Raw genomic sequence first — 18778 nt, forward strand, 5'->3', positions numbered from 1 at the left:
AAACTACACTTTCTTTAATTACGAAATGATTGTTGGGCTGTGATCCCTTGGTTAGTGTCACGAACTCTGAGTTAGAGATCCTGGGTTCGATCCCACTCTAGAACAATTTGATATCTATTTTTGATGATGAGCCGCTTAGGCTCACGAAAATAGTACGAAACTGAAACAATGGAGAAAAACTAACCAACTAACTAACCATCACGCCGCTTATCCGCGTGGAAGAGAGAATAGAACGCCACACCACTCTGTCTTTGCAAACAATCTTTGCCTTATCCACATTTATACATCTCCTCAACTATACATCCGTCTATTATTTCGACTCTTGACCTGACCACTTTCAAGTATTTGAAATATTGATCATACCAATTTTTCCACGCACTTCCTCTGCTACTATTTCTAATAACATTCGAATCATAAATTTGTTTTACTGTTCTTTCCTCACTCATTCACACCTATCTAAATTTTATCGATAATGCTTATCTCAGCCTTGCATTCTTTTCAAATATCGCAATTCATACATCTAAATATCATACATCGCCGCATTTTGTCGCACACTCGCTTGAGAGATTGAATTTTTAATGCATTCAGTCTACTTTCATCCTTCCATGCTTCACTTCCACACATGAGGGTTGGTACCAGGACATTCATGTGTACTGGCAGTTCATTTTTTTTTAATAATAATATTAATACATATTATCTTTTGACATCGCATCAAAGATGAAGAAGAATATGGAAGTCTGGGCATTTACGGGGCTGACGACCGTCATAGGCTGGTTTAAGTGATCACTTTACACACGTGTAACATTCACCAATTCTACCCATTATTGACAACCACACTACTCAAATTCTTGGAAGTTCTATATATATGAACCAATTTTGAAACCTTGTTCTTGAATCACTAGAACTTCACTAGAGACATCTATTAATGAGATGTAAAGAAGCTTTTTATTAAGCAGAAACTCTTATATTAGTATGTGAGGTCCGAATCCTAGATTATAATCACACACATGAGAAACGCCAGAAAATACCATTTTCGTTTTCATTATTTAAGCTTATAATTTGACCAGATAATTTATTTACAACATTTTGAGTGTATCCAAATACTTGTTCACAAAGTCTGGATTATCTCCAATTATAGGAGTTATTTTCATATCATCTTTTGACATCTCATCGAAGAAAATTTCTTTGATGAGATGTCAAAAGATAATATGAAAATAACTCCTATAATTGGAGATAATCCAGATTTTGTGAACAAGTATTTGGATACACTCAAAATGTTGTTAATATTAATACACATGCAACATCGAATTTCCTAGGCATTACTGCTTCTCTCATATGCCTTACTTAGTACTGTTCTTCATCCGAGATCCACAGATAGTTACCAACCTAATAAAGTGATAATAAGTACGATAAGTAAATAATTTTACTTGAAAACTTTAAATAACAAACCATTACTATTATCAATATTATTAATTCAAAGTTTATCTGAAAAGGCCAGAGTTCAAAGGTCTCGCAGTAAATTATCCATTTACGTAATTACTATAGGTTGAATATTTTAACCATCGCATGTTGGTCAAAGCTCATTATACAATATTAATAACCGCAGGAAATCTGGTGCCAACAAACTGACTGACTGTGCAAGTGTCTATGTTAAACCGAAGATTCACAAACTAATTTGATTGACGGGTCACGTTATCTGAGTGCTCGATGTGGCAGAATGTTGCAGATCCTAGGCGACGTCTATACGTAATCACGTAATTAGTATAGAAGGCGACGGATTATAAAATGAATATAGAATAAACCGTACACACTATGGTTTCTTCGAGTGTATTGATTTATTTCGAATTGACATTGAAATCAAAACATGTGCGTAATAAGGATCGCATAAAACAACTGGTTTAAGAGATAAATAAAGGTTAAAAAAATTCTCGTGATAAAAGGGGTTTTCATTATCATCTGCATAAATAATAAAATTAAAATACGAAAGAATATTAAAACTTACAAACAATATAAGTATTTCAAATAGGTACCTCAAATATACGAAGAAGAAAATGGAATTTTTAATCTAATAATAAATTAGAAAATGGAAGTCTGGATATTTACAAGGCATCCATATTCCATATTCTTCTTCATCTGTGCTGAGATGTCAAAATGTTAAATAACTCCTAAGTGGATAAACCCATATTTGTGAACAAGTATACTCAAAATGTTGTTGTTTTTTTTAATATTGTTTGTAAAAAAAACTTGTGTTCAATTAGTTTCCAGATCAACCACTGTTTTATGAACAACAAAAAATAAAAATATGTATTTTAGTTCATATGTTTTTGTCCGCCTCCGTAGTGTAATGGTCAGCACGCTCGGCTTCCGTTCTGGAGGTCCCGGGTTCGATTCCCAAGGGGGGTAAAATAAATATATAAGTGATTTTTTCACTGTCATATTTATTCAATATTACCCTGGACTAGTACCTGAAGCGGAGGGCTGATCACCTTTCCTTCATGTGTAAACGATCAAGATAACACTGCGTTTATATGACGCAGTGCCCTATGCACCATTGGGATGCGGATAAGGGTTTTATTATTATGAAATAAATGCCACGCATCTTAACAATAATTTGTTCTATCGGTATTTGAATAAAAAAATACAGAAAAAAAATTGTTCCGATAACGCATGAGTTGACTCAACAAAGTAACAAAGGTACCTGCATAATATCGTAACGATAATCACAATCAATACACATTGAACTCAATACAAAATTATAATACTGCTAGTATCATATTACTATTAGTTCCTCCGTGCTACAACGTGAATCAGAGTAGAATTATTATTCATATATCCGAATGCATTCATACAAATAAACGCTAAGTGCATATTGCGCACATCAGGAAAGACAATATCCGACTTATTTTTAGATCCCGAGGCAACGACCGCACCCGCCATACCATTTATAAAACAGGATAAATAAAAATTCAACAAAGGGACGAATATTTTCAGCGATTGGTATAAATTTAGGAATATTATGACAATTTTAAATAAAATCTTAAAACCAGACGATTCGAGATATACCTACTAGCGAAGGGTAGTTAAATCGTGATGTTTTCGTCTGTCACTCAAATATGAACTCATGAAAAACTGGTGGATGAAAAGATTTGTCAACATGTTGCGGTAGACACCCAAACGGTGAAACTAGATTATTTTATTTTAGCCTGAGAGTAATATATATTATTATAAATAACTAACAAACCAACTATCCCGCCGCTTCTCCGCAGGGGTAGGCAGAGAGCATTGAACGCCACACCAATCTGTCTTTGCGCACAATCTTCGACTCTCTATTCTCAAACATACACGTCGATTATTCCAACTCCTGACCTGACCACTTTCAAGTACTCAAAAATCTTGGTCATGTCAAGTTTTTCTTGATTTTTCTCAGCTTCTATAACCAACCACATTCGCCTCATAAAATAATTTTGCTGTTCCTTTTTCGCTCATTCGATTCACATGCCCAAACCATCTCAACACACCTTTCTTAATTTTATCGATAATGCTCATCTCAGCCTAGCATTCCTTCCTTATATCACCATTCAAACATCTATCAAACAACGTTTTCCTATGTTTGGAGTCATTTATTTTCCTATAGTTGCAATTTCGAGGAAAGAGTGAAAATACAAAAAAAAAGTTTTATTACACTATGTACTTGATAAACTACGTAAGTATATGACGGATTCACCATCATTAGACCCAATTTATTTCCATATTTTTTTTAAACCATTTTTCTCTGACATCAAAAATATTGATTGACAGCCTTACGACAAACTTTCGTTCCAATGTGACGTCAAGCGCCTCTAATCTCGTTAATTAAAAATAGCCTCTTCACGGTGAAGCAAACACTACCATATTGCACATATAATAATATTATCACCATGGTATACCTAAGGACTGTAAAAATGAATATATATTATTTTCAGCTACCCGAACTTTCCCCATATCATTCCTAACTTTTATAAAACTTCTCTCTCTATGTTCGCTAAAAACTGAATTTTATTACACATGGAAGAAATTGTCATGTTATATAATACGACAGAGCTTTACGTTAATTTTATCGGATAATGTAACATTTAAAATGGTAAATAAAGTAATAAAAATATCAGCAAATATAGTGCAAATCCGTTAATTGTAATATCAAGAAAATAAAAATAATACTTTTATGGCAATTATATTTGATAGAATGTCTGTTATAGCTCACGCGAAACCCAGTTACATATGTTAGCTTTAGAGGAAAATCTTACATGTTATCTCATTCATATTTGATGCTAGCGCGGATAATTTTAGTAAGTCAAATTAATTTATTTTTGCCGCTGTGCACATAACTTTTATACTAAAATCGTTAATATTACGAGTATTTATTCGTATTAGGTAAAATTATTTAATACTTTGTCGTTGCGCGCTGTATCTTTTAAAATAAAATCGTCACTACTATTTTATTCGTATTTGATATTAGTGCGGATAATTTCAGCAGAATAAATTAGTTTATTTTTTGCCGCTGCGCACTGCATCCTTTGTGAGTCAAATTATTCATAGTGTTTTATTCGTATTTTATATTAAAACGGATAATTAATAAGGTTAAATTTGTTAATTATGCTGCTGCGTGCTATATCTTTTAAAGTAAAACCGTTATTTTTTTTATTTGTACAATATTTGATATTAGCGCGGATAATTGTGGTAGGTTAAAATATGTAGTTTATTTTTTGCTGTTCTATATTTTAAAGTAAAATCTTTGATATTATTTTATTCGTATTTGATATTAGCGTGGATAAGTTAAAAGTATTATTTTTTGACATCTCATCAAAGATGAAGAAGAATATGGAAGTCTGGGCATTTACGGGGCTGACGAGCCCAGACTTCCAAATTCTTCTTCATCTTTGATGAGATGTCAAAAAATAATATGAAAATGACTCCTGTAATTGGAGATAATCCAGATTTTGTGAACAAGTATTTGGACACTCAAAATGTTGTAAGTTATAAGTAGGCAGGTACCGATTCATTTCTTTATTATGAAAAACAAGATAAACCTCAATTGATTTGTTTCGTTATACATCGATTAAAATCGATATATAAAGATGAAGATACAAATGAATAATAAAAAATGACATATGTAGTACCTACTCTCTCTTAGATGCATGTACACTGATAAGTGCTAAACATGATTAATACATCCCGCAGCGTTTCGCACAGTTGACTTAAGATATGATAATAATTTCACCTCATTAGTATTTTATCGAATGATAAAAATGCAAGAATGTGCATCTTTGCTCACAGCAAAAGATACTAAATATGTTTGTCGGCTGATTATTATTTTAACTTGACAAATTTAGTCTAGACATGTAAAAATATATCCAATTGTATGCATTTACATGCAAAAGGGAAGTGAACCGTTTCTAAGAATATGCACCCTATATTAAGTAATGAAAGAAATGTTCCAGAAACACGACAGCCAAATATGTATTGTGAATCACCCCTAGATCTCAATCCCTTAGAATATTTTTTTATTTAAATTTTACTTGGTAAATACCACTATTTCTTTAACTATTATGACACGTGTTTCGATGCATTCGGCATCATTTTGAAATACCGTATGTGAAGTCTAAATTTTACAGTTTTATCCTTGGGACGTGAAGGATGAAGGGGGGGGGGAGGGAGGAGATGTTACTTGTTTTTTTTATCAGTGGACAATATCAGTGGGCTTTAGTCATTGTCATATTGTCAATTGTAGGTTGATTTTTGTATATATTTTTATGAATTTCTATTGTTTCAAAATAACGTCCTTATGTACAAATAATTCTTACTATTTCTGCGTTATTATTGTTATATGTATTTTTTATTTATAAAATGGGTGAATTCCATGTGTGCAGGATCACTTTACCTGCATGTAAGAAACGGTCATTCATAAATTATTATCGTTTATATCTTGAAATTCGTCCATAAATCTTAAAAGAGGAATCTTTTTTCGTTTACCTACCACAAAAAACAAATACAAAAAAAACATAACCAATAGTGTAAGATCTCTAAGTGAAAAGATAAATATGAAAATGTTTTTGCAAATACGCATTGCATTTTATTAAGAAATTTACATTTCTTAATAAAAATCATTTCAAACAGAAAATACTGCTGAATGCATACCAGGTGCATTTTTTCTGAGTAAAATTTCATCGAACCTGGGTCACCCCTACAATATCTGCATACTATAAGACATTTTCAAATCATTAAATAACTTTTCCATTGATTTTCAACAGCAATTAATCAACACCCGAGTACGTGAACTATTTCTGTCAGTCGTGGAATTTATTTACAAGTGAATTCTATCGGTTGCCAAATATTTTAGTATTGAATAATGTGAGTGAGGGTAAATAAGAGATAGGAAGGCCAAAGTACTGAAGTGCATAGCAAAGTTGTAAATACAAGTGACTTTATCGAGGGCTAATTTATTTACAGCCGTTAAAAATTAACATTAATGGTCAGCATTTTGGCTACCATGCCCTAGAACCCAGGACCTCCAGTCCTGGGTTCGAGGGCTCAAAAAAAATTATTTTGTTTTTCACTCGAATATTTATTTAATATTACCTGGCCTGGCATCTGAAACGCAGGACTGATCACCTTCCCTTTATATAATGTATGGAAGTGAAGCGTGGAGTTGGCCAGAGAAGAGTGAAAGTAGACTAAATGCAGTCGAAATGCGATCTCTCAGACGATTTTGCGGCAAACCGATGTATGAAAGACGTTCGAATTGTGAAATAAGGAAAGAATGCAAGGTTGAGATGAGCATTATAGATAAAATTCAGAAAGGTGTGATGAGATGGTTTAGACATGTGGAACGAATAAGCGAGGAAAGAAAAGTAAAATAAATTTGTGAAGCAAATGTAATTGGAAATAAGAATAGAGGAAGACCGAGTAAAACTTGGCATGATAAAGTAATTCAAATACTCGAAAGTGGTAAGGTCAGAAGTTGGAATAATCGGCGTGAATTGAATGTATAAGGAGGTGTGAATGTGAAAGATTGTTTTCAAAGACAGAGCGATGTGGCGTTCTATTCTCTCATCCTGCGGGGAAGTGTGCGATAATTATTTTTTAAGATAAAAAACTGTAAAAACTTTAATTGCGAATTGCAAAGCGCCCTTGAAGCGATTTTTCATAAAAACCTCGCCAATAAGTAGCGAATGATTTGTTTTGTGAATAACTAGGTTACTATAATATAAAAACGTCAAAATTGCGATTCACGTATTTCATTGACATCATTAAAATTCGTTTCACCTAATTATGAAAAATTATATCCGGCAAATGACCACCTTTAACATAGATGCAAGTATCGGCCCATTTTTCAGCACATTCTATGATGTGGCTAATTGTTCCATACTGGAATGTTGGCTTTTAGATCGATAAAGATTGTGGACAATTGACGTACACGTGGCCATTTAAGCAATGATCCGAGTTTCGGATCATTTTTAGCACACTCTATGATGTGGCTCATTGTTCCAGATAAATACTGAAATGTTGGCTTTCAGATCGACAAAGACTGTGGACAAACGAAGTACACGTGGCCATATGAAATCGTCAGATTTCAAGATGACACATCCACGAAACATTTGACGCAAATGTTTTGTGGATAAGCGTAGATGCATGCTTTTGGCGCATATCACTCCACAGTAGGTACGTGTCTACATATTGCAAAGAAAAAAATCAAACAAGACTGAGAAATGTCAAGAAACATCAAAAAGGTGGTACATCCTATATAATACGAATACACGAAGAAAAAACATACTTTCCGTATTTCTAGGAGTTCCGAAAATTTGAGTAGTGTGGTTTTCAATCATGGGTAGAATAAAGAATGTTGCACGTGTATTAAGTGATCACTTAAGCAGCATATGACAGGTCATAAGCCCTGTAAGTACCTAGACTTCCATATACTTTTTCACCCATGTTAAGATTTAAAAATGTATATTTATACTTATGTAATAAAAATACATGCAAGTCTTTTCACATTGCGATATATAAAACAATTAATGTTTTATATATCAAGCATGTATAAAATTTTGGAGAATTTAATATACCAGTCGAACTTTAATCGTAAAAATAAAATATTTTTATGATACCACTTTTTTAGTTAATTAATGTAAGCACGACTAGTTTTGAGAACTACAGATGGTCTCATCAACAGGTGAACATACAAACTGTAGTTATCTAAACACTGGTCGTGTTTATTTTAATATACTAAAAAAAATGGTCTCATACGAGTGTTTTATTTTTTACGTATATTGAAATCATCGTGTTATTAAATTAATAAAATACCAGTCGTACACCACTCATGTCATCGTCAGAACTAACAACCGTTTTGATCATCAATCCCCATGATCAAGTGATTTTTCCGAAACTAGAATCACACCAGGTATTAAAAAAAAAAACAAGTATTTCATCACCCATGAAATCAATGAAATCCACATTAAATTACTAATGAATGATAATAATAAAACCCTTACCGCACCCCAATGGTGCATAGGGCACTGCTTCATATAAACGCAGTGTTATCTCGATCGTTTACACATGAAGGAAAGGTGATCAGCCCTCCACTTCAGGTACCAGTCCAGTGTAATATTGAATAAATATTAGAGTGAAAAAATCACTTATATTTATTAAACCCCCCTGGGAATCGAACCCGGGACCTCCAGAACGGTAGCCGAGCATGCTGACCATTACACTACGGAGGCGGACAAAATTACTAATGAAACGATTTTTTTTATTGTTCGGTAATAAAAAATCAACATATTATCATCGTTTCAATTACTAATGAAACGATGATAATATGTTGAATTTTTATTACCGAACAATAAAAAATCGACCTTAATCGACATTAGTCATTTGAATAGACTGACATTGATTGCGCGAGAGATAGAGTAGGTATCAAAACAACTCGTAAAACTTAAAACTAACACTCACGATTCACACGAGACACACACACTATTACATTTTTGTAATTAAAAGGTACAGTTTTGATATTCGCGGTGCAGTGTGCGATTCGTAATATCATTGCACACTACTGAGTCGGTACTAATATGTAACATGTAAGGCCACGACCGCGCGTTTCCAACGCCAACCGTCATCTGGCTGAAGCTGAAAGCTGAACTGGTGTGGAGTATTCAGTCTGAATTATAAACATCGTAGGGGAATGTGTAACATACATGTAATGCTCTCGCGGCCAGCAACCGCACACGCGTGGAATAAAAAATGCAACAGACATCTAGACAAGGTTTTTTTTTGTAAATGAAAAGCATTGTTAACTTTGTGGTATGTTGATATAACACTCATTTATTCATTATTTATTTTTTATTATGTATTTATTTATCCAATGACAAGTCGTAAGCCCTGTACATTTACATTAAAGATATCGGTTAAAGTAATTGGTTGGTTTAGTAGATAAAGTAATATGGAAGATATATCTGTTTGCGGGGAAAAAAAAAACAATATTTATATATACTTACATAAATATATATAAATATAATTCTGTCTATATATACAATATATAGATAGAATTAAGAAAGGTGTTTTGAGATGGTTTGGGCATGTGAATCGAATGAATGAAGAAATAACAGTGAAACGAGGTGAATGTGGTTGGTAATAGAGGAAGCAGAATAACCAATTATATATATATATATATATATATATATATATATACCAATTATATATATATATATATATATATATATATATATATATATATATATATATATATATATATATATATGTATATATATATATATATATATATTTATATTTATGTATATATATATATATATATATATATATATATATATATGTATGTATATATATATATATATATATATATATATATATATATATATATATATATATATATATATATATATATATATATATATATATATATATATATATATATATATATATACGTATGTATTATCTTAAATGGTTAGTCTTTATTTTGTGATAGATTTACAAAGTATATTTAAGTAATTGAATAGACCTCGAATAATATACTTTCCCGTACGTAGCCCACAAAATAAATATAATTTTCCTACAGCTACCTCACTGTAAATAGTGGCGGCGATATTTTCCTTAGCTGAGCAATGTAAGCGAAAAAAGTTAAAGGCAATAAATAAACACGATACGAAAAGATATAGTAATATTTATCAGTCTGAATGGATTACCACACCCTCTATTAATATCTAAATGAAGAGATAAGATTAAGTGTGTAATGATATTAAACAAAACATCAATATAATGGCGTTAATTTCTTCTATAACGATGTAACAGAATGAAATAATACGAACATTATATTTTTCTCTCGAGGGCAGTAATAGACCATTCGAAGAATGTGATCGGAATTTCTTGATAAGATCATTGAGTTGGATATGAAAATTATATAGAAGTTATATTAAAAAAAAACCTTTTTACTCAACGCGAGACACTGAGTTGTTTTTTTGTTGTTGTTAAATATGCAAAGTGCGTTTTGGCAAAGCGGAAAAAATTGAGTTTTGTAATTTGTTTCTTCTGTGTTGGGACATGTTTTTTGAGTGTCTGAAATAGATAAATAGAATATTGTTTGTGTTTTGTACTGTTTACCTATATATTTATATGTACATATTACATATTTTTATTTTATATTTAACTCATTTCTATATAAAGAACTTTCGGCTTTAACGAACAACCCCTTCCCCGTTATATCGAGGTTTTACTATACTTTACTCTTTACTTTGTATTGTTTGCGGGGAAAGTTCCAATGTAGTATACTATCCAATTGACAAGTAATTCGCGCATAAAGAAGTATGTACCCTCTAAAAACATAGGATTTAAGGAAAAATATATATATATTTTTAAATGATGATCGTAATATGGTAATATCATCATCTAGTTGGCAACAGTATAATTTATTAATTTAATTGTATATCGATAACATTTTTGACCATACGATGTTATCAAATAAAAATAAATGCATTTTTCCGTGTTTCGATGAGTAATAAAATTATCTGGTTGGTAACATTAAAATTTACAAATAATCAACATAAAATTACTACTCGATAACATTTTTTTACTAAATAGGAACTACATTTTATCAAATATACTATTATACTACGTCTTTCGAAACATGAGATTATCCAGAAATATAAAGGATTAAAAATGTTTAGATCAGAGGTTATGACTTTTTTTAAATTGCCAATTAACCGTCATTAAAATCCTATATTTAATTTTGAAGAACTACCTTTAATTTTCCTTTTTTTACTATGATAGTTTTGTGCAGAAAAATCACTTTCAAGATTACAAAAAAAAACTTGATCAGTGTAAGAAATACGAAATTTTTCCAATATATTGAATAACTAAAAATAATTTTTCGGATTCATTTTTTTGTCCTTTTCCATTTTGAATGCAATGCTGACATAGTTTTTCTGGGTAATATGTCTATTATGTCGTCAATCGTCCACACTTCATACGGACATTAAAAATCCAACCAGCTCTTAATTTACGTCTTCAATAAAATAAAATAAATCAGTACTTTTCCATTGCAATTAATAAGGCTTCAGAAGACTTCCCAATTCAATTAGCAAGACTTATTAGTTATAAGACTTAATAGTTAATAGATACAGAGCACGAAAGGGTTTGAAGTTACGAGCATAAGACAAACACCGCCTAGACAGGGAGAAAGTAGACTAACCAGCAGATTTGTGGTTCAGGGTGTATAGATGGTAGAAGTAGACAGATTTAACTAATAGGTAACGTTGATATTCAAATAAAACTTCAAACTTTCTACAACATACTCGTATACTGAAAAAGTAGAATAAATAACTCAAAGTTATCGGTAATAGTGGATATGTTTTAGTAACTTCGAAACAAAAAGAAAAAAAATCACCCACCTTTTAGTAACTTCGAATTTAACACTCTCCTTATCATTCATCGTTCACTTTGTGTAATACCAATAATTAGTATATTATAAGTGTAATACCACTGAAAAATACGTAATTTTAAGTGGTATTACATAAAGTGAACGATGAATGATAAGTAGAGTGTTATATTACTATACCACAAAGTTAACAATGCTTTTAATATACAAAATACTTCGAATTTAGCCTATGCCATGGAGGTTCTTTCTGTCGATGTAAGCCAATTTAATATATTTATTGATTTGGCGTTTAATTTGTAGAACTCCATTTTAATTTATGTATTAATTTTAAATTAAACACAGATTTTTTGAGTCTACTAAGTTGTATTTTATTAACAAGTTAATTGTTTTTGTTAATAAAATACAGCTTAGTAGACTCAAAATATATGTGTTTGATTTAAAATTAATACATAAACCAATTTAGTATATTGAATCAATTTTAACTGTCCTGTGGGCCTGAGAGGCATCTTATAGAAGTAACACTTTTGCAAGAATTTCCTTTGCAATATTTTTTACGTTATCTTTAAAAAAAGTATTAAGATAGAAAAAAATATGCCAAGGAAAAATGTTAGATATAAAAGGACATTTTCAGTAGTAAAAGTTATCGAGTGAGACATGAAAAAGTTCGTTGCAGATACTAGGATATGATATGCCAGATAAGCTTGGACGTGAAGCTTTTGACGAACATATACAAGAAGAATATGACATAAGTAATGTATAAGAGTATTTCCGTATCGTTGATAAATACAAGATAAAAGGAAATTGAAATCGATATGTGATTTGGATAAAAAGCATGTATCAATTTGTATCATCAGCGTTGAAAACAAGTCTGTCTAGATTAAATTTACATTTTAAACAACTTAATACATGTGTTTAAAATTAAACACCATGTTTTATATCAAAGAAAGAGACTAAATACTTCGTTTTTCCAAAACTCAATGAAAATTTAACAAAATTTGATTTAAAATTAATGTCAAACATAAAATAATTTATTCCGCATTAGTAATAATTACATATATTTTTTTTAATTAAGTGTACACTTACATAAATAAAACGCGATGACAGTAGTTTTTTTAAATGTCAGAAGTCAAAGGATAATAATGAAACTATGATCATTGAAAATTCTAGAAAAATAAGCAAATCGATTATTTTAATGAAAAGAAGCTGTATATGTTTACATGTATATATCTAGTATCTGCGCACACAGGAGAATCTAGCATCAAAGTGATGAATAAACTCAGTAAAAGGAACCAATCTATCGCCCTATTATTGGGGCAGATGTTCTTTAAAAAAAGCGCGACCTTCAAGATACATTCAACACTTTCAGGGTACCGCGAGGGGATGAATTGTAAAGAGTGAAGAACCCGTACATGACAGTGAGAAAGTTTAGGGGAAGAAATATTGTATAATATGACAAGCAATTTTAGGAATGATTCCATACAAGTTTTTTTTTTAAAATACAAGTTAAGGAATAGTTCAAAAGTGGGCTGTATTATAAGTATGACATCTTAACATAGATGAAAACGAATACGGAAATCTGGGTATTTACAGGGCTTGCGACTTGTCATAGGCTGGTTTAAGTTATAACTTTACACACGTGAAAACATTCACCACACTTCCCATGATTGACAACCACACTGCTCTAGGTTCGGAAGCTGTATATATCCTTCAATCGACACCTTCTTTGACATGTGAGTTCCCAGCACCATCTATGATTGAGTTAGTAAAAATTTTATTTGGCAGAGACCTTCATGAAATGTATGTAAGATTATTCCCGAATTATTTTAAATGCTAGAAGACGCCTGAAAACATGATTATATTTTTTTCGCAGAATTTTTAAATTTTATTCAGCATATTTTGAATGTATCCAAATCTTTGTTTACAAATCAGGGTTTGTCCACTGAGCAGTTTATATATAAATTTTATATAAATTTATTATTTATATTCTCAACATAAACAACTCGAAAAATTATTTGGACACTACATTTAAAATATTGTGAATAGTTCATTAATAAATTATTTATTAAATGTGTGTTTATGGTGAACCACCCCAGAAACGTGCACGATTATATTATATTTATTTAGATAAAATGGAGAAAGCTTTGGACTATCTACGTATTATAATAATTTACATTAGTTGGTAAATAAGGAAAAGTGGCGTGAAATTTGCAAGGGGAAGAATTATGCAGATCGTGACCAGACGTAAAAATAACTAGTCTACCCCCCTCAGCCGAGATAATAAAGAGGTGAGGTAGCATTTGCTTTCAAAGATTAATCAAATACACGTACGATAATTTTATGATAATAATTTTTCAGTTAAATAATTAATGATAAATAGAAAAATAGGTATAATTATATAGAAAAAAAATGAGAGAAGAACTTAACTGGCTACCTATAAAAAAGAGACTAAAATTGAATATGCTGATCTTTATATATAAATTTTTGAACAATAAACTACCCAAATATTTTAAGGATGTTATAGTGTTAGACAAAAATTTTCATGAACATATTACTAAAAATAAGGGTAGAATAAGACTGCCATTGTTGAAAAAACCGAGTCACAAAATTGTTTAATGTATTATGGTTTGAAAATGTATGATGAGATGCCTGAATGTATGAAGAATGAAAAGAGTCTGAAAGAATTTAAAAATAAATGTTTTTTTCACTGTAAAAAGAATTAAATATAAATATATGATGTTATTTAAGTGTAAAAAATACTTTATTATTATTATATATTAGTGTAATATGAGCTAATTTAAAAATATTTTTTTTTAAAAACAGATTCTAGATTTGCGAATACGCCTAATTCGGTATGTTTCCAACCAACAAGCCATAATTTAGCAGCTAAAGGCAATTCATAGCTTAATATTGTTGATTAAAACAACATATTAATACATATTAGTAAAAAAATTAATTCGGCATGGGTTTCTATTGATCAGGATCGTTTCAAAAATGATTTAAGGCGAATTCTTGGAACATATTTAAGGATTAATTCTTAAGGTATTACTCGTAATCATAGACTTCATTAAGCGACCGGCTGCGCTGAGAGCTGGAGGTCACTGCAGGCTAGATTTTTTTTAAAGAACATATATATTGAAAAAAAAAAATTAACTCCTTACTTTTCCATTACTCTTTTTTTTCGAAGATTTTTTTTTTCATTCCTTAATTAAATGTGTGAAGGCTTTAATTTAATGAACACATTCAATGTGTCGGGATGTGGTCCCGTGGTTAGTATCGCGGACTCTTAAGTCAGAGTTTCTCAGTTCGAACCCACTTTACCACAATTTTATTCCTATTTCTAATAATGAGCCGCTTAGGCTCACAGAAATAGTAAATATGAAATTGAAATATTTGTGTTAATAATAAAAACACAAATATTTTTCTTTTTTTAATTATTGATGAATAAAAAAATTAACCATTGATTTCACCAGCATTTTTCTCGTCCATTCCGGTAAATCGAGACTACACGAGTAATCGTAAAACAAACAAATTTAATTACTATGCAAAAATAAGGAATACCGATAAATTTAAATAGTTATGTAAATTAACATCTGACTTGTAGGTTATCAAAGCGTATTAAACACAAGTACGTACTAAAATAACTTGTTTTGAAATTGATAATATTTTATATTAAAATATATTATACATCATAAAAATTCCTGTATTGATAGTGGCTGAAGCGCCGGAAAATGGGAGTTTAGACAGCGAACAGTTGCCAAAGAAACAGGCAACACAGACCATTCGTTTTTAATTATGGCAGAATCAACTTATCGCTAATGCCTTTGGGGAGGACGATTGGTCTGTTGAATATTCCATAGATCTGCGAGTGTATAGCGTATATACATACTATAAAGTAAATTACAAGTATTATATGTTTTATCATAGGTAATTAAGTACCTACCATTAGGTTTTCTTAAATATTATTTATTTATTTATTTATATTGAGAAGGTGCTAAACGCCTTTGAGATAATATATCGTAAAGAAAAATAATAATACACACTCAAAATGCTGTGAATAAATTAACTGGTCAAATTATAAGCTGAAAATAAATGGAAAAGATATTTTGTAACGTTTCTCAAGTATTTATGTGAATATAATCCAGGATTCGGACCTCACATACAACTGAAAGAGTTTCTGCTTGATAAAAAGCTTCTCTAAATCTCACCATAGATGTCTCTAGTGAAATTCTAGTCAATTCAAGCACTATGTTTCGAATCTGATCAATATATATATATATTTAGAAGTTCCAAAAATTTTATTAGTGTGGTTATCAATCATGGGTAGAATTGGTGAATGTTACACGTGTGTAAAGTGATCACTTAAACCAGCCTATGACGATCGTATGCCAGATATATGCCCAGGCTTTCATATTCTTCTTCATCTATGTTGAGATGTCAAAAAATAATATAAATACGTATTATTATCATAAAACCGATAGAGGTGGATTTATTTAATTAAAAATCTTTATAATTTGAAGCAATTCCTTTCTAATTATTTTTATTAAGGGTTTGTAGTTTTTTATTATTATTTATTTATTACAAACAATTACATAATATATTAATCTACATATATTGATAATATTCTCACTGAAACTATCACATTTTGGATACGTTCATTACGACCGGATCAATTCCTGGAATCTAATCTGAATCAACCAGCTAACCATATCAATGAATCACTGATTAACGAATCAGTGAATCAGTGATTAAGTGAATTACTGAATCTGTGCCTATAGGCAAGTAATCCAGTGAAAGGGACAACGTTCCTAATCGAGATTCACTCGAAATTGGGAACCGGTCACTTAACCAATCTATGAACGCATCATTTAGATCAGATAGTTCACGAATGACTCATTTTGGGACAGTGTTGAATTTCTTAATTTCATCGTAATTTGATTGCAGTTTTATAAAGCACTGCATCGTAGCATTAGCAGCAAATAAATCAAGACCAAAAATCGATCTATTGCGTCATGCCGTCTATGATAATTAATATGAACGTAAAAAAAACTCTTGCGAACGATTACAGTGCAAAATAAGCGCGATGCGTATGTTCCATGATGAATCAATATTTTTATTTGGTTCAATTGTGCCGGGTTAAATTGGACCAATTTGTGTGTGCCACTTTTTAGTCGACAAATAAAACTGAAATCTGTATCATATAGTAGACACGTTCAAAAGATCAAGAATCTTTCGAAAATTCATTGTAACGCCAATCTCTCAAATACGATTTATTGATTATAAATTATGCTATAATGTAATTAGGTAATTATGTTTTTACATTATTTTTTATATTTATTTTATATTATTTTAATTTTATTTAATATGTTTTGTAATAAAATATAACTGACTAAGTATTGCATCCACTGCTTAGTCAGACAGGAATAAAATTATTATTTTTATAAATATTTAGCCAGATATACATACAAATGAATAAAAATAATAAAACCCTTATCCACACCCCAATGGTGCATAGGGCACTGCTTCATATAAACGCAGTGTTATCTTGATCGTTTACACGTGAAGGAAAGGTGATCAGCCCTCCGCTTCAGGTACCAGTCCAGGGTAAAATGAATAAATATAACAGTGAAAAAATCACTTATATTTATTTGACCCCTCCTGGGAATCGAACCCGGGACTTCCAGAACGGTAACCGAGCGTGCTGACCATTACACTGCGGAGGCGGACATATATATATATATATATATATATATATATATATATATATATATATATATATATATATATATATATGTATGTATACATAAATATATATAATGTCTATATTTAGAGGCGGGTCCGGAATTGCGTAAAACAAGTCAAGTAACCTTTCTTTTATCTGGTGACCTTCGACTCATTTTAATTGGTTCAGGAAGAGAGAGTTATTATTATAAGATATGATTTTCAATATAGAAATTCGTTTGAACGACGAGAAGATTACTTAGATAATTGTTTTTAATTAAATGACGTGAACTTAAACAATTTAAAAGGAAATGAAAGAGCTTTCCAAAAGAAAAATGATAAAATAGAAACGTTTTTAAAACAGCTACATAAAAAATGACTAAGGAAATACAATTTAAAACACACAGTTCAAGTTTTTCCACACCTTATAAAAAACATACATTTATTACTTTATTAAAAGTTTTACAAAATAAATAAGGAAAAAGTGAAAAATATCAGGGCGGTATACGATTTAAGCGATGCGGGAAATTTTGTTTTGTAATTCCTGCATGCGTCATTAAATTTTGGCAACCTCTCTGGACAGAATGACATATTTTTAAATAATAGAATAGCATTGAATATTGTATATTATTTTTTGACATCTCATCAAAGATGAAGAAGAATATGGAAGTCTGGGCATTTTCGGGGCTTACGACCGTCATAGGCTGGTTTAAGTGATCACTTTACACACGTGTAACATTCACCAATTCTACCCATTATTGACAACCACACAACTCAAATTCTTGAAAGTTCTATATATATGAACCAATTTAGAAACCTTGTTCATGAATAAATTGGTTCATATATATAGAACTTCCAAGAATTTGAGTAGTGTGGTTGTCAATAATGGGTAGAATTGGTGAATGTTACACGTGTGTAAAGTGATCACTTAAACCAGCCTATGACGGTCGTAAGCCCCGTAAATGCCCAGACTTCCATATTCTTCTTCATCTTTGATGAGATGTCAAAAAATAATATGAAAATAACTCCTGTAATTGGAGATAATCCAGATTTTGTGAACAAGTATTTGGACACACTCAAAATGTTGTGAATATTGTATACATTTCAAAGTACCTACTTTTAAATCGAGTTTTTTTTTTCAAA

At 30.8% G+C, this 18778-nt stretch overlaps 1 protein-coding gene across 6 annotated transcripts in view; it reads right to left on the bottom strand.

Moving 5' to 3' along the window:
* LOC148310395 (SUN domain-containing ossification factor) overlaps nucleotides 1–18778 on the bottom strand; it is a 58951-nt gene that overhangs the window by 35639 nt on the left and 4534 nt on the right. For 2 of the 6 annotated variants that reach the window (XM_088258540.1, XM_088258541.1), the window contains exon 1: nucleotides 8983–9148. The exons of 1 other annotated variant lie outside the window; for it this stretch is intronic. The gene's annotated coding sequence lies outside the window, so the exon portion shown is untranslated. Of the gene's footprint in view, nucleotides 1–8976; nucleotides 9149–18778 lie in introns of those variants that run through there. 3 more of the 6 variants (XM_088258543.1, XM_088258542.1, XM_088258544.1) reach the window with 2 other exon arrangements.

This window comes from Brachycentrus maculatus, unplaced genomic scaffold, assembly GCF_059751285.1.
Source record: "Brachycentrus maculatus isolate JH-2025_06_01 unplaced genomic scaffold, ASM5975128v1 h1tg000097l, whole genome shotgun sequence".
NCBI classification, from domain to species: Eukaryota; Metazoa; Arthropoda; class Insecta; order Trichoptera; family Brachycentridae; genus Brachycentrus; species Brachycentrus maculatus.